The following is a 24,282-nucleotide window of genomic DNA, read 5'->3' as shown; positions in this document are numbered from 1 at the left end:
GAGATTTGCTTGACGGATTTGTGACACACTATGATGCGAAGCATCCTACGATCATCCCCGTGTACACTATGTCTACTCTCCAAGCCCCAAGAGAACATAAGATGAGACCTTGACTATACGCTATCGGACGCAAGGTGAACTCGCTCCTCTCCGAACTACCACTTTCTATACATGAGACATGGCTATTACCTCAAGCGGAAACACTATGTGTGATCAGGTACTTGGGGAAGGCCACAGAGCAGCTACATCCAATGGATAAGACGGCGAGGACACCAAGTACGAGGGACAAGAAGAAGAGCTGCCATTGGAGCTACGGCCACCGAACGACCGGTCGGGACCGGATGTCCATCACCTGAAGCCCAACCTGCCCAAGTCCCAGCCGACATAAGCTACAACGAGCGGACGTCCGGCCAGGACCAGACGACCGGCCACACCTCCCAGCGAGCGGACGACCGGCTAGGACCGGATGTCCGGCGCCATCTTCACAGAACGGAAATAGCAGAACTCCGACGACCACCGGACGTCCGAATGCCCATGAGCCACCGGATGACTGGTCCCCAACGGACGTCTTGTACCTGTCTGTGGACAGTTTCGGGCCGAGGCCCATGTGTCCCCCACTTACCCCTTCGTGGCCCTAGACTATATATACTCCTCCACCTCCTCCTAGTTAGGGTTAGTGTTGTGTTAGCTCATATGTGAGATAGAGCTTTGCTCATCCATTCGGATCTACTCCACCGAGAGAGACCGTGGCCTCTTCGGAGAAGATCCATCTTGGATACAAGACCCCTCACAGGAAGATCCCTCGTGGATTCAAGGCCTCCTCACGGAGAAGAACCGGTTACCCTATGTATCGTCTCTTGTTGGATTTGGACTGTGTATCTCTTTGTGTTTCGAGGATCTAGCATATGTGTGACCTAATCTCGTTGGTTTGAGTGATTCTCTCGTGTTTTCCCTCGTGTTCTTCGTGTTCCTCGTTGGGATCCACTCCTTTCGTGAAAGATCGGCCGTATAGGGTTCCACCCTACATCATCTTGGTATCATGAGCCACGTTTATCACGAATTTGGAGCCCCTACCCCCTGTTTTCTAGCTTGATTTTGTTGTGTCCGTCCCCAATTTCGAAAATCCCCACCAAAAATAGCCCCAATTTTTTTGTGATTTGTTGGTTTGATCATGTTTTATTGATTTTGATCCATGGATTTGCTTGGTTTCAAGTGGATCTAGCATCTCCCCAAGTTTCCCCATCTTTCATCCATGAAATATCCTCAATTTTGACCCCAAAATCCCCAAATTCCGCCCAAAATCGCGTCCCGGAGCTCAAATCCTGCGTTGGCCCTGACCCACCGCACGTCCGACCTTTACCGGATGACCGGAACCCCTAACCCGAGCTGAAACAGCGGATTTCCGAGCCCGGTCGGACATCCGTCCATTACCGGACGTCCGCTACCTGTAGATATCAACTTCGGCTAATTTTTGATTCGGCCATAACTAATTCATCCGAACTCCGATTTTGACATTCTTTACCTCGTTTTGAAGCTCTTGACATCCCCCTTCCCACAAAAATACCACCAACATCATTTGACTCCATCAAAGTTTTGGAACTTTGGCATCTTTGCCTAGGGCTTCCACCACATCATCCGCATAACCACTGCCGACTTGCGCAACCTAACCCATATTGATCCTCATAGAATTAGTGGTTGCTTGAGTAGTGATTCGAGACTCCTAAGGTGTTTCGACTACTTAGGGACGGTTGCTTCTTCATCAACCACCACCACCACTTCCTCATAGGCTTAACCCATTTTTGTTTGAGTTGTGAGTTGTGTCTCCTAAGGTGTTTCGGCTACTTAGGGATGGTGAACTTCAACTCCGACTCACATAACCCAATAACCCTCCACTTCCGCATTGCGTACTCCACAACCCATCATTGCCATTCCGCAATCCCGTTGAGCTTCCACAAAACCACCACCACATCCCACTACCACCATTTGACATTTGACATTTGAGATTTTGAGTTCGTGGTTTTCCGTTTCCTAAGGTGTTTTAGTTAATTAGGAACGGTTTGACATCGAGAACACTACCACTCATCATAGCCACGAGGTTGTCATCGACATTGACCACTTCATCATTATCCGTCCTTATGTACACTCGACAAACCATTGATGGTAACCTCGACGACGCCATTGTATATTCCCCTTGCAATTGCATTGATAACCCCTAGCCCATTTTGCATCACTTGCCTATCGAGACTAGTCATTTGAGTATTGCCAGCAACATTACTTGTACACCTTCCATTTCATACATACCATACCATATCGGTATCATCTTGGTATCATATCATCTCGTGTGCCTCAAGTTTGGTCCCGCATATACACAATTGCTATCGTGGTTTGTGCATTGTGCAAAAGTGGCCATACACACAAAAAACAAAAGAATAAGCTTTTAAGCAAAAAAAGAGAAAGAGCAGAGAATCTTGTAAGCAAGTGCCATAGGATCATACCACATTGCATAAGATTGTCATATCCGATCATCTTGGATCATCTTAAGAAGAATATCAGGAACATAATAGACATAGCATACTTGGGATAGAAAGCTCATACATTTTGCATCTTATAGGTTGTGCACAAGTGTCGTATCCGCCTATTGAGCAATCGTGCTAGTGTCTCTCTTGAGTTGACACGAGTGTTTTCCATGGATTCCACATTTTGAGCTCATTCCTTGGTTGCGCGACCCCATTTATCTATCTGTGTCTATCCATGTGTGTGTTTCCGTGTGCCACACATTGCTATTGGTCTACTTGTTTTACTTGTGAATTTGTGAATCTCTTTCAACATTATTGACTCTTGCTAACATTTTGCATCAAATTTTTGTGCCACTATCCTCACCGAGCCCCACCATAAACCTTATTTGTGTAGGTGTGAGAAATTGAAAAGATCTGTACCAATTGTGCTATTTCCTTGTTACATTATTGAGTGATCATTGATCCATCTTCAACATTGGTTAAGGTACATTTGGTCTAGTTCTTCTCTTTCTCCCACTCACATTTGCCCGAGTCTTGTGATGGATAGGAAAGGCATTTCATCTCCGGTATTCGACAACAACGACGGCGTGAACAACTCCAACACCAACACTCCCCACTTCGGACTACAACGAGCAATGCAAGTCATCGACAACATCACCACCGACTTACGACATTCCTAAGCTAGGAGAAGGGACTACTTCGACAACAAGTTTTCTGCACAAAAGGAGGATCAAGATGCAAGGATGGAGGAGATTCGGACTTTGTTGGCCAAACGTTCTTCCCCTTCATCATCCTCAAGGCGAAGGAGAGCAAGTCAATCATCTTCAGAGCACCCAAGTGATGCAAGAACAATTCGTCCATGTCCACATCTCCATGGCGACCATCATCACATTCATGATCCACATCGTCATGGAAGGCAAGTCACCTCCAAGCAACATGTGCACGACGACTACGAACGACATCTACTACAAGCTCAAGTGCGACAATGACACCATCATCATGAATATGCTCGCCAAGCGCAAACGTACAAGCCCCAACAAGCTCTACTTCATGCCAAGGCCAAGCCTCAAGAGCACAAGACAAGACCGCAAGACAAGCACCACCAAGACGGAGCTACGGCTACCACCACCACTTCGGCATCTTCGCCAAGTGCTATCAAGGCATCTTCGCCTTTGGACGTACGGCATCTTCACCTACTTCCCATGAGTTCGCCTACACCGACATCTTCAACAACGAGGCGACCACCTACGAGTGAGGGCGACCCTTCCATCTTTGAAAGCCCCTCAAGGAAGATCGCCGAGCACGGGAAATTCCCTTCGGTCATGGAGACGAGCTATGAGGTGCCACATCAACGAGCAAGGGCCATAACTTCCGACCGCATCAACGAGCAAGGGTCATACCCTCCGACCACATCAACAAGCACGAACCTCTTCAACAACATGAAGACGGCGCCCCAATATGTCTCCTACTCCGAGTCAAACTATGAGACCGCACATGAGACTTTATCTTTGGTCTCAGAGGAGAGCGATGAGTTGCCACACCCTATGGTATTCATCTTTAGAGGCGTTATGGATGATGTTGGGAACGTAGTATTTCAAAATTTTGCCTATGATCACGCAAGATCTATCTAGGAGAAGCATAGCAACGAGCAGGGAGAGTGTGTCCACATACCGTCGTAGAGCGAAAGCGGAAGCATTAAGTAAAACGGTTGATGTAGTCGAATGTCTTCGCGATCCAACCGATCAAGTACCGAACGCACGACACCTCCGCAATCTGCACACGTTCAGCTCGGTGACGTCCCTCGAACTCTAGATCCAGCTGAGGCCGAGGGAGAGTTTTGTCAGCACGACAGCGTGGTGACGGAGATGATGAAGTTACCGACGTAGAGCTTCGCCTAAGCACTACGACAATATGACCAAGGTGGAAATCTGTGGAGGGGGGCACCGCACACGGCTAAGAAATCAACTTGTGTGTCTATGGGGTGCCCCCTCTCCCGTATATATAAAGGAGTGGAGGAGGGGGCCAGCCGGCCTCATAGGGCGCACCCCAAGGGGGGGAATCCTACTCCTACTAGGAGTAGGTTCCCCCCTTTCCTAGTCCAACTAGGAGGGGAAGGAAACGGAAGAGGGAGAGAATGAAAGGGGGCCCGGCCCCCTTCCAAATTGGGATTGGGCTTTGGGGGTGCACCCCTCCCCTTGGCCACCTCCTCCTCTCTTCCTCTAAAGCCCATGAAGGCCCATTAACCCCCAGGGGGTTCCGGTAACTCCCCTGTACTCTGGAAAATGGCCGAACCTATCTAAAACCTTTTTGGTGTCCAAACATAACCTTCCAATATATCAATCTTTATGTCTCGACCATTTCGAGACTCCTCGTCATGTCCGTGATCACATCCGGGACTCTGAACAACATTCGGTACATCAAATCACATAACTCACAATACATATCATCATCGAACGTTAAGCGTGCGGACCCTACAGGTTCGAGAACTATGTTGACATGACTGAGACTCATCTCCGATCAATAACCAATAGCGGAACCTGGATGCTCATATTGGTTCCTACATATTCTATGAAGCTCTTTATCGGTCAAACCACATAACAACATACGTTGTTCCCTTTGTCATCGGTATGTTACTTGCCCGAGATTCGATCGTCGGTATCATCATACCTAGTTCAATCTCATTACCGGCAAGTCTCTTTATGCGTTCCGTAATGCAACATCCCGCAACTAACTCATTAGTCACATTTCTTGCAAGGTTTATAGTGATGTATATTACCGAGAGGGCCTAGAGATACCTCTACAACAATCGAAGTGATAAATCCTAATCTCAATCTATGCCAACTCAACAAACACCATACACCTGTAGAGCATCTTTATAATCACCTAGTTACGTTGTGACGTTTGATAGCACACAAAGTGTTCCTCCGGTATTCGGGAGTTACATAATCTCATAGTCATAGGAACATGTATAAGTTATGAAGAAAGCAATAGCAATAAACTAAACAGTCATAGTGCTAAGCTAACGGATGGGTCATGTCAATCACTTCGTTCTCCAATAATGTGATCTAATTTATCAAATGACAACTCATGTCTATGGTTAGGAAACTTAACCATCTTTGATTAACGAGCTAGTCAAGTAGAGGCATACTAGTGACACTTTGTTTGTCTATGTATTCACACATGTACTAAGTTTTTGGCTAATACAATCCTAGCATGAATAATAAACATTTATCATGATATAAGGAAATATAAATAACAACTTTATTATTGCCTCTAGGGCATATTTCCTTCAGTCTCCCACTTGCACTAGAGTCAATAATCTAGATTACATTGTAATGATTCTAACACCCATGGAGTCTTGGTGTTGATTATGTTTTGCTCGTGAGAGAGGCTTAGGCAACGGGTCTGCAACATTCAGATCCGTATGTATCTTGCAAATCTCTATGTCTCCCTCCTTGACTTGATCGCGGATGGAATTGAAGCTTCTCTTGATGTGCTTGGTTCTCTTGTGAAATCTGGATTCCTTTGCCAAGGCAATTGCACCAGTATTGTCACAAAAGATTTTCATTGGACCCGATGCACTAGGTATGACACCCAGATCTGATATGAACTCCCTCATCCAGACTCCTTCATTTGCTGCTTCCAAACAAGCTATGTACTCCGCTTTGCACGTAGATCCCGCCACGATGCTCTTCTTGGAACTGCACCAACTTACAACTCCTCCATTTAATAAAAATACATATCCGGCCTGCGACTTAGAGTCATTCGGATCAGTGTCAAAACTTGCATCGACGTAACCATTTACGACGAGCTCTTTGTCACCTCCAAAAACGAGAAACATATCCTTAGTCCTTTTCAGGTATTTCAGGATGTTCTTGACCGCTGTCTAGTGATCCACTCCTGGATTACTTTGGTACCTCCCTGCTAAACTAATAGCAAGGCATACATCAGGTCTGGTACACAGCATTGCATACATGATAGAACCTATGGCCGAAGCATAGGGAATGACTTTCATTTTTTCTCTATCTTCTGTAGTGGTCGGGCATTGAGTCTGACTAAACTTCACACCTTGTAATACAGGCAAGAACCCTTTATTTGCTTGATCCATTTTGAACTTCTTCAAAACTTTATCAAGGTATGTGCTTTGTGAAAGTCCAATTAAGCATCTTGATCTATCTCTATAGATCTTGATGCCCAATATATAAGCAGCTTCACCGAGGTCTGTCATTGAAAAATTCTTATTCAAGTATCCTTTTATGCTATTCAGAAATTATGTATCATTTTCAGTCAACAATATGTCATCTACATATAATATCATAAATGCTATAGAGCTCCCACTCACTTTCTTGTAAATACAGGCTTCTCCAAAAGTAAAACCATATGCTTTGATCACACTATCAAAGCGTATATTCCAACTCCGAGATGCTTGCACCAGTCCATAAATGGATTGCTGGAGCTTTCACACTTTTTAGCACCTTTTGGATCGACAAAACCTTCTGGTTGCATCATATAAAACTCTTCTTTAAGATATACATTAAGGAATGCAGTTTTGACATCCATTTGCCAAATTTCATAATCATAAAATGCGGCAATTGCTAATATGATTCAGACAGACTTAAGCATCGCTATGGGTGAGAAGGTCCCATCGTAGTCAACTCCTTGAACTTGTTGAAAACCTTTTGCAATAAGTCGAGCTTTGTAGACAGTAACATTACCGTCAGCGTCAGTCTTCTTCTTGAAGATCCATTTATTCTCTATGGTTTGCCAATCATCGGGCAAGTCAACCAAAGTCCACACTTTGTTCTCATACATGGATCCTATCTCAGATTTCATGGCCTCAAGCCATTTCGCGGAATCTGGGCTCATCATCGATTCCTCATAGTTCGTAGGTTCATCATGGTCAAGTAACATGACCTCCAGAACAGGATTACCGTACCACTCTGGTGCGGATCTTACTCTGGTTGACCTGCGATGTTCAGTAGTAACTTGATCAGAAGTTTCATGATCATCATCATTAACTTCCTCACTAATTGGTGTAGGAATCACAGGAACTGATTTCTGTGATTAACTACTTTCCAATAAGGGAGCACGTACAGTTACCTCATCAAGTTCTACTTTCCTCCCACTCACTTCTTTTGAGAGAAACTCGTTCTCTAGAAAGGATCCATTCTTAGGAATGAATATATTGCCTTCGGATCTGTGATAGAAGGTGTACCCAACAGTCTCCTTTGGGTATCCTATGAAGACACATTTCTCCGATTTGGGTTCGAGCTTATCAGGTTGAAACTTTTTCACATAAGCATCGCAGCCCCAAACTTTAAGAAACGACAACTTGGGTTTCTTACCAAACCACAGATCATATGGTGTCGTCTCAACGGATTTAGATGGTGCCCTATTTAACGTGAATGCAGCTGTCTCTAAAGCATAACCCCAAAACGAAAGCGGTACATCAGTAAGAGACATCATAGATCGCACTATATCTAATAAAGTGTGGTTACGATGTTCGGACACACCATTACACTATGGTGTTCCAGGTGGCGTGAGTTGTGAAACTATACCGCATTGTTTCAAATGAAGACCAAACTCATAACTCAAATATTCACCTCCACGATCAGATCGTAGAAACTTAATTTTCTTGTTACGAAGATTTTCCACTTCACTCTGAAATTCTTTGAACTTTTCAAATGTTCCAGACTTATGTTTCATCAAGTAGATATACCCATATCTGCTCAAATCATCTGTGAAGGTCAGAAAATAACGATACCAGCCGCGAGCATCAACACTCATTGGACCGCATACATCAGTATGTATTATTTCCAACAAGTCTTTTGCTCGCCCCATTGTTCCGGAGAACAAAGTCTTAGTCATCTTGCCCATGTGGCATGGTTTGCAAGCATCAAGTGATTCATAATCAAGTGATTCCAAAAGCCCATCAGCATGGAGTTTCTTCATGCGCTTTACACCAATATGACCTAAACGGTAGTGCCACAAATAAGTTGCACTATCATTATTAAACTTATATCTTTTGGCTTCAATACTACGAATATGTGTATCACTACTATCAAGATTTGGTAAAAATAGACCACTCATCAAGGGTGCATGACCATAAAAGATATTATTCATATAAATAGAACAACCATTATTCTCTGATTTAAATGAATAACCGTCTCGCATCAAACAAGATCCAGATATAATGTTCTGCTTAACGCTGGCACCAAATAAAAATTATTCAGGTCTAAAACTAATCACGAAGGTAGATGTAGAGGTAGCGTGCCGACGGTGATCACGTCGACTTTGGAACCATTTCCCACGCGCATCATCACCTCGTCCTTAGCCAATCTTTGCTTAATCTATAGCCCCTATTTCGAGTTGCAAATATTAGCAACAGAACTAGTATCAAATACCCAGGTGCTACAACGAGCTTTAGTAAGGTACACATCAATAACATGTATATCAAATATACCTTTCACTTTGCCATCCTTCTTTTCCGCCAAATACTTGGGGCAGTTCTGCTTCCAGTGACCAGTCCCTTTGCAGTAGAAGCACTCAGTCTCAGGCTTAGGTCCAGACTTGGGCTTCTTCACTTGAGCAGCAACTTGTTTGTCGTTCTTCTTGAAGTTCCCCTTCTTCCCTTTGCCCTTCTTCTTGAAACTAGTGGTCTTGTTGACCATCAACACTTGATGCTCCTTCTTGATTTCTACCTCCGCAGCTTTTAGCATCGCGAAGAGATCAGGAATAGTCTTATCCATCCCTTGCATATTATAGTTCATCACAAAGCTTTTGTAGCTTGGTGGCAGTGATTGAAGAACTCTGTCAATGACACTATCAACCGGAAGATTAACTCCCAGCTGAGTCAAGTGATTGTGGTACCCCAGACATTCTGAGTATGTGCTCATTGACAGAACTATTCTCCTCCATTTTGCAGTTGTAGAATTTATTGGTGACTTCATATCTCTCAATCCGGGTATTTGATTAAAATATTAACTTCAACTCCTGGAACATCTCATATGCTCCATGACATTCAAAATGTCGTTGAAGTCCCGGTTCTAAGCCATAAAGCATGGCACACTGAACTATCGAGTAGTCGTCAGCTTTGCTCTGCCAGGTGTTCATAACATATGGAGTTGCTCCTACTGCGGGTTTGGCACCTAGCGGTGCTTCCAGGACGTAATTCTTCTGTGCAGCAATGAGGATAATCCTCAAGTTACAAACCCGGTCCGTTTAGTTGCTACCATCATCTTTCAACTTAGCTTTCTCTAGGAACGCATTAAAATTCAACGGAACAACAGCACGGGCCATTTATCTACAATAACATGGACATGCAAAATACTAGCAGGTACTAAGTTCATGATAAATTAAAGTTCAATTAATCATATTACTTAAGAACTCCCACTTAGATAGACATCCCTCTAATCATCTAAGTGATCACGTGATTCATATCAACTAAACCATGTCCGATCATCACGCGAGATGGAGTAGCTTTCAATGGTGAACATCACTATGTTGATCATATCTACTATATGATTCACGCTCGACCTTTCAGTCTCAGTGTTTCGAGGCCATATCTGCATATGCTAGGCTCGTCAAGTTTAACCCGAGTATTCTGCATGTGTAAAACTGGCTTACACCCGTTGTATGTGAACATAGAGCTTATCACACCCGATCATCATGTGGTGTCTCGGCACGACGAACTGTAGCAATGGTGCATACTCAGGGAGAACACTTGTACCTTGAAATTTAGTGAGAGATCATCTTATAATGCTACCACCGAACTAAGCAAAATAATATGCATAAAGGATAAGCATCACATGCAATCAAATAAGTGATATGATATGGCCATCATCATCTTGTGCCTTTGATCTCCATCTCCAAAGCACTGTCATGATCACCATCATCACCAACTTGACACCTTGATCTCCATCGAAGCATCGTTGTCGTCTCGCCAACTATTGCCTCTACGACTATCGCTACTGCTTAGTGATAAAGTAAAGCACTTACATGGTGATTGCATTACATACAATAAAGCGACAACCATATGGCTCCTGTCAGTTGCCGATAACTGTTACAAAACATGATCATCTCATACAACAAATTATATATCATCATGTATTGACCATATCACATCACAACATGCCCTACAAAAACAAGTTAGACGTCCTCTACTTTGTTGTTGTAAGTTTTACGTGGCTGCTACGACTTCTAGCAAGAAACATTCTTACCTACGGCATACAAACCACAACGTGGTATAGTGATTGCTTTTTAATCTTCAGAAAGAACCCTGTTTATTGAATCCGATTCAACTAAAGTTGGAGAAACCGACACCCGCCAGCCATCTGTGTGCAAAGCACATCAGTAGAACCAGTCTCATGAACGCGGTCATGTAATGTCGGTCCAGGCCGCTTCATCCAAAAATACCGCCGAATCAAGAAACAACTAGTGACAACAAGCAATATGTATATACCCACGCCCACAACTCCTTTGTGTTCTACTCGTGCATATAACATCTACACATAGACCTGGCTCGGATGCCACTGTTGGGAACGTAGTATTTCAAAAATTTGCCTACGATCATGCAAGATCTATCTAGGAGAAGCATAGCAACGAGCGGGGAGAGTGTGTCCACGTACCCTCATAGACCGAAAGTGGAAGCGTTAAGTAACGCGGTTGATGTAGTCGAACGTCTTCACAATCCAACTGATCAAGTACCAAACACACGGCACTTCCGTGATTTGCACACGTTCATCTCGGTGACGTCCCTCGAACTCTAGATCCAGCTGAGGCCAAGGGAGAGTTTCGTCAGCACGACGGTGTGGTGACGGTGATGATGAAGTTACCGACGCAGGGCTTCACCTAAGCACTATGATAATATGACCGAGGTGGAAATCTGTGGAGGGGGGCACCGCACATGGCTAAGAAATCAACTTGTGTGTCTATGGGGTGGCCCCTCCCCCGTATATATAAAGGAGTGGAGGAGGGGGCCGGCCGGCCTCATAGGGCGCACCCCAAGGGGGGAATCCTACTCTTACTAGGAGTAGGTTCCCCCCTTTCCTAGTCCAACTAGGAGGGGAAGGAAAGGGGTGAGGGAGAGAAGGAAAGGGGGGCCGGCCCCCTTCCCAATTGGGATTGGGCTTGGGGGGCGCCCCTCCTCTTGGCCTCCTCCTCCTCTCTTCCTCTAAAGCCCATGAAGGCCCATTAACCCCCCCCCCTCGGGGGGGGGGGGGGGGTTCCGGTAACCCCACTATGATTTCTAACGACTTAACCTTTACTTCGAGTGTGTTTTCTTCTTTGGTGCTAGGTCTCCTACATGACGACATGCCTACCCTCGACGAGTCCATACCTCCAATGGAGACGACGATGGCCATCGTGGACGATGATGCACCCCTCACATGGTTCCATCAAGATGAAGATGACCATGACTTGTTCTTCGACACCTCACCTACACCACATGAGCAATTCTCCAAAGGTAACATAGGTGATGGTGCTTCTCTTGTCCCACTAGTGGACTATCTTGCAAATGATTGCTTGCATGATGTTGATCACCTTATGGATTCACAACATATTATGTCTTCTACATGCTTTGATATGCCACCCATTTATGATGAATATGATGATGAGCATGTTGATTTGCCTAGTTGTGATGCTATGCTCCATAGGATGGCATGTGAAAATTCTTTTGGTCACATCATGTTCGACAATCCTTTAAACTTGTCATATGCTATGAGTGAGATCTCCCATATTGCATCATTTAAATCTCAACATAGTAATTGTGCATGCCCCATTAAAATAAATCCCATTTGCACTTATGGCATAGATGACGAGATGACGGTCATTGGCTTTTGTTTTTCATGTGATGATATTGCCATGCTTCCTTTACATGATTTGCGCAATTCATCTACTATGCCATACCATGAACACATTGCTTCGAATATGCATTGTTTTGGATGTTGTCAATATTCTCCATGTGATGTTTCCGTTAATGCTCATGAGGAGACCCCCATAGTTTCCTCATACATATTAGGAGATTTTGATGCATTCCATACTTTGCATGATTCCCATAATTGCTTGCACCATATGCATTCCATGAATAACAATGCTCTACATATTTCTCATGAGGCATTACACAATTTGAGTCTCCATTATGATATACATAATAACAAACCTATCATGATGGATGACATGTTTCTATATCATGCATCTCATTTATTTGAGCATTCACTATTTTGTGCTAACCAACACAAGCACGTGCGCATCATGATGGATGATGTGTACATATACCACACACCAGCAATTTTCCTTTTGCCTTTGTTTTTTGTAGGTACTCACGTATACTTGTCAACCTCTCAATCCCAAGAGTTGACGAAACAAGCTCTTGAGAGCAATGATGACTTGGGATCCCGTGGGCTATCCTTACCACCATTCCCTTCGCGCAAGGACTACGTGCATCTCTTTTACTTGGCTCTCACATGGCTATGGGCTATATATCACTTGTTACCTTATGCCCATATTATCCTGTTCACTTTGCATGCTATGCCTCTTTACATGATTTTGCCATGCAATTGTGACCCTTGCGTGCATCTATCCATGTTTCACCATTATGTTACTCCTATGTGTATTTGCATGCTTGGTCGATATCCTTGTTTCTATTGCCATGTTTACCATGTGCCTCATGCTATTGTTGCTTGTTGTGTTGGGAGAGTCATGATGTCCCATTGCTATTTACATATGGCCTCTCGCCAATACATTGATGATACACTGCTCATATCTTGCTTTCATGCTTGTGACATGTCTTGTGCATTATTCATGACCACCATTTGCACAAATGACAAGCTTGGCATGATTCCTTCTAGTATGTTGCATCTTCGCACTACTAGCTTGCTTGACTTGATCACTATGATTGCTTGCTTTGTCGCATCGCCCATGTTCCATTCTTACTCGCTTTCTTGGGTTGATGACATATATGTTCATGCCTCTCACTTGATTTGTCTTGATCATTGTCTCTTGTCTCCATTAGTGGCATCTCTCATATCCCCTTGTATTGAGTGATAAGTTGCTATGCTTATTGATCATGGAGACTTGGACATCTTACTTGTGATGCATGCTTGTTTGATTGAGCCTATTGTATTTGGTTGTTCTCGCATCATATGCCTCCATACTATGAAATGCTCCCTTGCCCTTTCTTATGATGAGCATGATGCATACACTTGTTGGGTATCTTACTACACGAATGATAGGTTTTGCACTTCCGCTAACCTCATTTGGTTTTCCGAGTGTTTGTCATGTTCTTTCGTTTTGAAGGATTCACAAGGTGGTACCATCACGAGACATATTGGTTATGTGAAGGCATAAAAGATGCGCAACTCCAACATCCGTGAGACATTTCTAAAGGTTACCTCCTTCCCTTTGAGCCATCCTCAAATACGCATATTGGATGGGTCACTCTTTCATTGTTGTCTCCTTCTTGTTGTCTACATGAGACATCTCACGAACGGAGGAGCGACATTGGAGATTGGCTCTATGGACCTTCAAAATGAGGAGCGCTCGGACTTATTGGATGCACCTTCGCACCTCCACTCATGCCACGACATCGAGCATTAGTACATCAACACTCCTTTGACACATTGCACTAACACCTCCATATTTATTGATTGTGCTCATACATGTCATGCTCGATGGACATATCATACACATGACAAATTTGCATCTTATGCATGAATTGACTCACATTATGATTGCCTTGTTGCATCTTGTATTCCCATGTCATCCATGATATATGAGCTTGTGCACTTCCTTAGCAAATTTGTTGTGATCTTCCTTGATGACATATTCATACATCATGATCATCTTTACCACCATCAATTGCATGACAACATAATCACATTGAGAACCAATTACCATGTTCATGCTTTTGATAAATCGTCCCATTATGAAATCATTTTTCATAGTGGTTGCATTGATCACATGCACAATACATTTGCGTGCACAACAAATGCTTTTGTTCCCATGAATGCTTTGCACATCATTCTATATCATCTTGATAAGCTTCATGCGCTTTATCATGAACAATCTTGCCGAACGGACTCATACTTACTCGATGGACACTTTGTGTGCACTAACCATTGTATTTTCGAGTGTCGCTTCTGCTTGCTCCTTTTGCATGTCTATCACTCCTGAGACACCTTGGAGTACTTGGATTGCGCCATGTCTTCGACTACGTCCAACTACAAGTCCGTCCATGACAATAGTTTCCATGGTGATGAGGATCATGATCCGAGGATGGATCTTTCCCAAGGGGGGAGATGATGCGGAGCATCCTACGATCATCCCCATGTACACTACGTATACTCTCCAAGCCCCAACAGGACATAAGACGAGACCTCGACTATACGCTATTGGATGCAAGGTGAACTCGCTTCTCTCCGAACTACCACTTTCTATACATGAGACATGGCTACTACCTCAAGCGGAAACACTATGTGTGATCGGGTACTTGGAGGAAGGCCACGGAGCAGCTACATCCAATGGACCAAAACGACAAGGACACCAAGTACGAGGGACAAGAAGAAGAGCTGTCATTGGAGCTACGGCCACCGGACGACCAGTCGGGATCGGACGTTCGTCACCTAAAGCCCAACCAGGCCAAGTCCCAGCCGACGCAAGCTACAGCGAGCAAACGTCTGGCCAGGACCGGACGACCGGCCACACCTCCGAGCAAGCGGATGACCAGCTAGGACCGAACGTCCGGCGCCACCTTCACAGAACAGAAATAGAGGAAGTCCGACGACCATCAGATCTCCGAACGCCCACGAGATACTAGACGACCAGTCCCTAGCGGATGTCCGGTACCTGTCTGTGCACAGTTTCGGGCCGAGGCCCATGTATCCCCCACTTACCCCTTCATGGCCCTAGACTATATATACTCCTCCACCTCCTCCTAGTTAGGGTTAGCGTTGTGTTAGCTCATATGTGAGATAGAGCTTCGCTCATCCATCCGAATCTACTCCACCGAGAGAGATTGCGGCCTCTTTTGAGAAGATCGATCTTGGATACAAGACCCCTCACGGGAAGATCCCTCATGGATTCAAGGCCTCCTCACGAAGAAGAACTGGTTACCCTATGTATCGTCCCTTGTTGGATTTGGATCGTGTATCTCTTTGTGTTTCGAGAATCTAGCATATGTGTGACCTAATCTCGTTGGTTTGAGTGATTCTCTCATGTTTTCCCTCGTGTTCTTCGTGTTCCTCGTTGGGATCTACTCCTTCCGTGATAGATCGGCCGTATAGGGTTCCACCATACATCACACTTTCACTTTCTAGTAGTCTGTAGGATCATATTCTTGTGTGTTTCTATTGTTGCTAACCATGGCAGGACCACAAGCCGACGAGATTGACTGGGAGAACATGACGAAGAAGGAGCTTCATGATAAATTTCAGCAAATGTTGAGTCAACAGGTGGAAGACGTCATGGCCACCTTCGGAAAGGCACTAGAGAAGATTGATGACATTGAGAAGACAATTGACACCAAGTTGGACGCCAAGTTCGATGAAGTACTCGTGCGTCTTCCACAACCACCGCCGTTGCACCTGTCGAACCTCTAAATCAAGTGGGACGAGCATTGCGCGTTCCCCTTGAGCCTGGTCAAACTTCTGGTGCCGATGTACCTACTGTTGATGCTCTTGTAGCTCTTGCTGCTACTGCAGAGGTGGAGGACCATTACGAGGATGAGGTTTATCAAAATCAAAAGTACGTGTAACCACCAGCACCACCACCACCAGGTCATCCTCATGCATATCATCGCAACGGTAGGGCTACACCACCACCTGAGGTACAAGATCATGACCATCTTCCTAAACTAAAATTGAATATTCCACCATTTGAGGGTAGATATGTTCCTGATATATATCTTACTTGGGAGTTAGAAATTGAACGATGTTTTACATGTTTACAATATCCTGAGGAGAGACGTGTTCATGCTGTTGTTTGTGCTTTCACTAGTTTTGCATGTGTTTGGTGGTCTAAACATTGTAGATTATATCCTATTCCAGCTACTTAGGCTGCCTTGAAAAATGATATGCGTACTCATTGGGTTCCACCATATTATCAATGTGAATTGCTTCAAAAATTGCTGTGTTTGAGACAAGGAAAAAATTATGTAGAAGAATATTATCAGGAATTACAAACTGGTATGATTAGATGTGCCATTGTTGAGGATAACGAAGCCATACTTGCACGTTTTATGGGTGGATTAAATAAAGAGATTCAGACCATTCTAGGGTATAAGGAATATAATAATATCACTCGTTTATTCCATCTTGCTTGCAAAGATGAACGTGAAGTGCAGGATCAACAGGCATTGGCGCGAACTAGCTTTTTTGGAGGTCGACCTTCATCATGGGCACCGCGTGCATCCTCTACTTCCACACGTTCTGCTACACCGGCACCTCCGTCAGCTGCCACCTCCAATCGTGATACAAGAAAGCAGGCACAACCACCACTATCTGCCAAGAGCACACCTTCTGGGCCTGCACAGAGCCCTTCTTCCTCCATGGCATCAACAGGGCAAACACATGATATTATTTGTCATCGTTGCAAGGGTGGAGGTCATTATGCGAGAGAATGCTCATCTAAGTGTGTGATGATTGTTACTGAGGATGGTGGGTATGAGTCCGCTGGTGACTATGATGAGGAGACTTTGGCTCTTATTACAAGTGTAGAACACGGTGGAGATGATTCTGATCATGAGACACAATACATTGTTGCTGAAGATGCTGACAAGTATGAATGTTTAGTTGCTCAACATGTTTTGAGTGTGCAGGTTACACAAGCAGAGCAAAATTAGAGGCATAATTTGTTCCATACAAAGGGAGTTGTGAAGGAACATTCTGTTCGCGTCATCATAGATGGAGGGAGCTGCAACAACTTGGCTAGCATGGAGATGGTGGAGAAGTTATCCCTCACCACAAGACCACATTCACATCCTTACTACATCCAATGGTTCAACAACAATAGCAAGGTTAAGGTAACACGTACTGTTCGTGTGCATTTTGGTATCTCTACATACGTTGATTATGTTGATTATGATGTGGTACCAATGCAAGCATGTTCTTTATTACTTGGTAGACCATGGCAATTTGATAAAAACTATGTACACCATGGTAGAACCAATCAGTATACTCTTGTTCATAAGGATAAAAATATTACTTTGCTTCCTATGGCTCCTGATTCCATTTTGAAAGATGATATTAATAGAGCTAATAAAGCAAATCAGGAGAAAAATAAGAGTGAAAATCAGATTGTGGCAAAAGAATTTGAGCAACAAATGAAGCCTAATAATAAACCAACTAGTGTTGCTTCTGAAATTACATTGAAAAGTGCATGTTTACTTGCCACCAAATCTGATATTGATGATCTAGATTTTAGCAAATCTGTTTGCTATGCTTTTGTGTGCAAAGAGGCATTATTTTCATTCGAGGATGTGCCTTCCTCTTTGCCTCCTGCTGTTACTAACATTTTGCAAGAGTTCGCTGACGTCTTTCCACAAGAAGTGCCACCGGGATTACCACCTATTTGAGGGATTGAGCATCAGATTGACTTAATTCCTGGTGCATCGCTACCCAACCGTGCACCATACCATACCAATCCAGAGGAGACAAAGGAGATTATGCGTCAAGTCCAGGAGCTGCTCAACAAAGGTTATATACGTGAATATCTTAGTCCTTGTGTTGTTCCTATTATTCTAGTGCCGAAAAAGGATGGTACATCACGTATGTGTGTTGATTGTAGAGGCATTAATAATATTACTATTCATTATCGTCATCCTATTCCTAGGCTAGATGATATGCTTGATGAATTGAGTGGCTCTACAATATTCTCCAAAGTTGATTTGCGTAGTGGATACCATCAAATTCGTATGAAATTGGGAGATGAATGGACAACAACATTTAAAAATAAGTTTGGATTATATGAGTGGTTAGTCATGCCTTTTGGGTTAACTAATGCACCTAGTACTTTCATGAGATTAATGAAGGAAGTTTTACGTGCTTTCATTGGACGATTTGTGGTAGTCTATTTTGATGATATACGGATTTATAGCAGATCTTTGGAGGAACATTTGGAACATTTACATGTTGTTTTTATTGCTCTATGTGATGCACGTTTGTTTGGTAACCTTGGGAAGTGCACTTTTTGCACCGACCGAGTATCTTTTCTTGGCTATGTTGTTACTCCACAGGGAATTGAAGTTGATAAAGCCAAGATTGAAGCTATTGAGAGTTGGTCGCAGCCCAAAATGGTCACACAAGTGAGGAGTTTTCTTGGCCTCGCTGGATTCTATAGGCGTTTTGTGAGAGATTTCAGCACCATTGCTGCACCTCTCAATGATCTTACAAAGAAGGATGTGCCTTTTGTTTGGGGTACCACAGAGGAAGAAGCCTTCATGGTATTGAAAGATAAGTTGACACATGCTCCTTTACTCCAACTTCCTGATTTTAATAAGACTTTTGACCTTGAATGTGATGCTAGTGGAATTGGATTAGGAGGTGTGTTATTACAAGATGGCAAACCTGTTGCATACTTTTCTGAAAAATTGTGCGGGCCTAGTCTGAATTATTCTACTTATGATAAAGAATTATATGCTCTTGTTCGGAATTTAGAAACATGGCAACATTATTTATGGCCCAAAGAATTCGTTATGCATTCTGATCATGAATCTTTGAAACATATTAAAAGTCAAGCTAAATTGAATCGTAGACATGCTAAATGGGTTGAATTCATTGAGACTTTCCCTTATGTCATTAAACACAAGAAGGGTAAAGAAAATATTATTGTTGATGCATTGTCTCGTCGCTATACTATGCTTTCACAATTTGACTTCAAAATATTTGGTTTCAAGACCATCAAAGATCCATATGTGCATGATGCTGATTTTAAAGATGTAATGCAGAATTGTAAAGAAGGAAGAACATGGAACAAGTTCGTCGTTAGTGATGGATTTGTGTTCCGTGCTAACAAGCTATGCATTCCAGCTAGCTCCGTTCATCTTTTGTTGTTGCAGTAGGCGCGTGGAGGAGGATTAATGGGACACTTTCACGTGAAGAAGACGGAAGACGTACTTGCTACACATTTCTTTTGGCCAAAGATGAGATGGGATGTTGAGCGTTTTATTGCTCGCGGCACAACATGTCAAAAAGCTAAGTCACGACTCAATCCTCATGGTTTATATATGCCTTTGCTTGTACCTAGTGTTCCTTGGGAGGATATATCTATGGACTTTGTTTTAGGCTTACCTCGAACAAAGAAGGGGAGGGATAGCATATTTGTTGTTGTGGATAGATTCTCGAAAATGGCACACTTTATACCATGTCATAAAAGCGATGATGTTGTTAATGTTGCTAATTTGTTATTTCATGAAATTATTCGCTTGCATGGTGTGCCAAATACTATTGTTTCAGATCATGATACTAAATTTCTTAGCCACTTTTGGAGATGTATATGGGCTAAGTTGGGGACTAAACAGCTCTTTAGTACTACTTGTCACCCCCAAACTGATGGACAAACTAAAGTAGTCAATAGAACATTGTGTGCTATGCTTAGGGCTGTTTTAAAGAATAATAAGAAAATGTGGGAAGAATGCTTGCCTCATATTGAATTTGCTTATAATCGTTCATTGCATTCTACTACTAAGATGTGCCCTTTTGAAGTTGTGTATGGTTTCCTACCTCGTGCACCTATTGATTTGTTGCCTCTTCCATCTTCGGAGAAGGTTAATTTTGATGCTAAACAACGTGCTGAATTGATTTTAAAAATGCATGAGTTAACTAAGGAAAACATTGAGCGTATGAATGCCAAATATAAACTTGCTGGAGATAAGGGTAGAAAACATGTTGTGTTTGCACCTGGAGATGTTGTTTGGTTACATTTGCATAAGCATAGATTTCCTAATTTGCGCAAATCAAAGCTAATGCCACGTGCTGATGGTCCTTTTAAGGTGTTAGAGAAAATAAATGATAATGCATATAAACTTGAGCTGCCTGCAGATTTTGGGGTTAGTCCCACTTTTAACATTGCATATTTGAAGCCTTATTTGGGCGAGGAAGATGAGCTTCCGTCGAGGACGACTTCATTTCAAGAAGGGGAGGATGATGAGGACATCAATAACATTGTTACACCCATAGCCCCTACTACTACATATACTGGACCAATTACTAGAGCTCACGCATGCCAATTAAATTATCAGGTACTTCCGTTTCTCGGTAATGATTCTAATGTTCATGAGAATATGATGCTGCCTAAATTGGATACATTTGGTTTGCTTACAAATGAAGGGCCTGGCATGGATAAGAGGGATGAACACTAGAGCAAGACCAAGCATGGAGATGATGGCATGCGCAAGGGGAACAAGAACAGAGTTGCAAGTGATGATTTCAGGACTTTGAAGCCATCATAAGGAGTGCATGAAGCCTTGGACGAAATATACAAGATGCCACTTCATAAATTTTGTCCAGAGGCTATTCTAGGTGCTACGTCACCTTATTATTGGGTCAGACCCATGTAATTTGAAATAGTTAAGTATAGGCTGTTTTTAGAGTCTGTATTTGTGGGGAAACAAGAGTTAGGGTTGGTTTCAGACCCCTCCTCCAAGGGCCACGAAATTCCCCCCTCTAGCTCCATATATACAGCCCTTAGGGTGTCGTTTAGACCTTGAGTTTTGTTTAGATTAAAATTTCGCCATAGCTGCAACTTTGTGTACTTCGTTTGAGTTCAACGACTAGACCAAGGCGTCATAGAACCCAACCTTGATCAATAAAGCTTTCATCTTATATTCGCAATATCCAGATTGCAATCTTAGTTTCTTGCTTGTTCTTCGTTTGCTTGCAGGAAATAGACCCTCGTGGTTAGGTTGATCGTGCTCCGGCATGGTTAATAACCCCTCAGAAGTCGGTTTAGCGATTGCTAAGGCGCGACGTCTCACATGTTTGTAGTCGGATCATCAAGGTCGACTCCCACAGAAAACGATAGCTATCTCATCGAAACATCGAGACACCCTTGCCTCAATCACTAAGCTAAAGGAGCAAGAGACCACCAAGGAAAAACCTCCCTTGCCAGTCAGGCGAGCCCGGCGAGGTCGAGGTTGCCCCGAAGACAAGTCTCAGGGCTATCCCGATAGGCCTGCCAGGCACGATGAGGGAGGACTACCCCGCCAGGGCTCCGCCGCTCCACCTCACAACAACACAAGTCATCGATCGGTGCGGCATCGAGTCCCCAAGAGACTAAGTGGTTGTTATTTGGCACGTGGCATCCACTTCCGAAGGAAATCACCTCCAAAGGACACCCGTCCAAAGACATGTCACCCAGTCAGGCGAGAAGGTGGTCGAACAGCCTAGCAAGGCTTGTCGGGCTACGCTATGATGTGACACTAGGCGGCGCATTTAATGCGCCTTGTCCTATCTACGGAGTTAGGTATGATAACACTATTTGCTATCTAATCAGTACACAATGACTGATTTGCCATTATGGTGACCACTTGATCTATAAAAGGAGGGTCATGGCAACCTTAGAAAGGATTCAGGCCTTCGTACACTCATACGCGTGCAACTGCTCTCACCCCGAGGCAACCTTGCCGGGCTAGAGTATTGCGTCTCCACTACGGTCCCCTCATCAATCCGCCAAAGCAGGAGTAGGGTTTTATGCCTCGCGGCGGCCCAAACCTTGGTAAAAACTGCCCATGTGATCTCTATCGTGCTGCTCTGCACCCTCCGCTCTTTGTGCAATGTGCTCTTCCACCTGCCGAACCATAAGGGGCTGATGTCCCCATGGGTGGCCGTGTTTTCCCATGACATCTTTGGCGCGCCAGGTAGGGGGAAGCGCTTGCGCTAACCCGAGAGTGTACGCCGTGCGTCATCTTCATCATCGTTTCTTCATCGACGGCTTCATCATCCATGATGCCCAAGAAAAGATGGGGAATTACGGAGCGGGAGGGAAGCGAGTGCTACCGCTCCCCCACCCATCCCATACAATCTTCGTCGCCTCTCTGCGCCGCGGCCGCAGAAGCGGTGGAAGCTAGGAATGGTGGCCGCACGGCTGCCCCAAACGGGTCAGGCAACATGGTCGTTATGCAAGCCCTGTTCAGGAAAGGGGCAAGGTGCGAGGGTACAAGGTTTCTCTCTCTGCCACTCTCACTTATGATGCAGGGTGGAACCCTAGATGGCCGATCTTTCACGAAAGGAGCGGATCCCGTGAAGAACACGAAGAACACGAGGGGAAACAAAGAGGGGAGGGCCGGCCCTCTCTATGGCGCGCCCAAGGGGGAGTCCTACTCCCAGTAGGAGTAGGTTCCCCCCTTCCCTAGTTGGAGTAGGAGAAGAAGGAAGAGGGAGAGAGAGAGAGAGGGAAGGAAGGGGGGGCGGCCCCCACCCAATTTGGATTGGGCTTGGGGGTGCGCCCTCCACCTGGCCGCCTCCTCCTCTCTCCCACTAAGGCCCAATAAGGCCCATTGACTCCTGGGGGGGTTCCGTAACCCCCCGGTACTGCGGTAAATGCCCGAACTCATCTGGAACCATTCCAATGTCCAAACATAGCCTTCCAATATATCAATCTTTATGTCTCGACTATTTCTAGACTCCTCGTCATGTTCGTGGTCACATCCGGGACTCCGAACTACATTCGTACATCAAAACACATAAACTCATAATACCGATCATCATCAAATGTTAAGCGTACGGACCCTACGGGTTTGAGAACTATGTAGACATGACCGAGACTCACTTCCGATCAATAAGCAATAGCGGAACCTAGATGCTCATATTGGTTCCTACATATTCTACGAAGATCTTTATCGGTCAAACCGCATAACAACATACGTTGTTCCCTTTGTCATCGGTATGTTACTTACTCGAGATTCGATCGTCGGTATCTCAATACCAAGTTCAATCTCCTTACCGGCAAGTCTCTTTGCTCGCTCCGTAATGCATCATCCCGCAACTAACTCATTAGTCACATTGCTTTCAAGGCTTATAGTGATGTGCATTACCGAGAGGGCCCAAAGATACCTCTCTGAAAATCGGAGTGACAAATCCTAATCTCGATTGAGGGAGTCCTGGATTAGGGGGTGTCCGGATGGCCGGACTATACCTTCGATCGGACTCCTGGACTATGAAGATACAAGATTGAAGACTTCGTCCCGTGTCCGGAAGGGACTTTCCTTGGCGTGGAAGGCAAGCTTGGCGATACGGATATGTAGATCTCCTACCATTGTAACCGACTCTGTGTAACCCTAGCCCTCTCCGATGACTATATAAACCGAAGAGTTTTAGTCCGTAGGACGAACAACACCATAGGCTAGCTTTTAGGGTTTAGCCTCTCTGATCTCGTGGTAGATCTACTCTTGTATTACCCATATCATCAATATTAATCAAGCAGGACGTAGGGTTTTACCTCCATCAAGAGGGCCCGAACCTGGGTAAAACATCGTGTCCCCTGCCTCCTGTTACCATCCGACCTAGACGCACAGTTCGGGACCCCCTACCCGAGATCTGCCGGTTTTGACACCGACATTGGTGCTTTCATTGAGAGTTCCTCTGTGTCGTCACTTTTAGGCCCGATGGCTTCTCTGATCATCAACAGCGATGCGATCTGGGGTGAGACTTTTCTCCCCGGACAGATCTTCGTATTCGGCGGCTTTGCACTGCGGGCCAATTCGCTTGGCCATCTGGAGCAGATCGAAAGCTACGCCCCTAGCCATCAGGTCGGATTTGGAAGTTTGAACTACACG

The sequence above is a fragment of the Triticum aestivum genome, chromosome 2A, assembly GCF_018294505.1.
Source record: "Triticum aestivum cultivar Chinese Spring chromosome 2A, IWGSC CS RefSeq v2.1, whole genome shotgun sequence".
Taxonomy (NCBI): Eukaryota; Viridiplantae; Streptophyta; class Magnoliopsida; order Poales; family Poaceae; genus Triticum; species Triticum aestivum.
The sequence above is the reverse complement of the archived record's forward strand: the minus strand, read 5'-3'. Positions refer to the sequence as shown.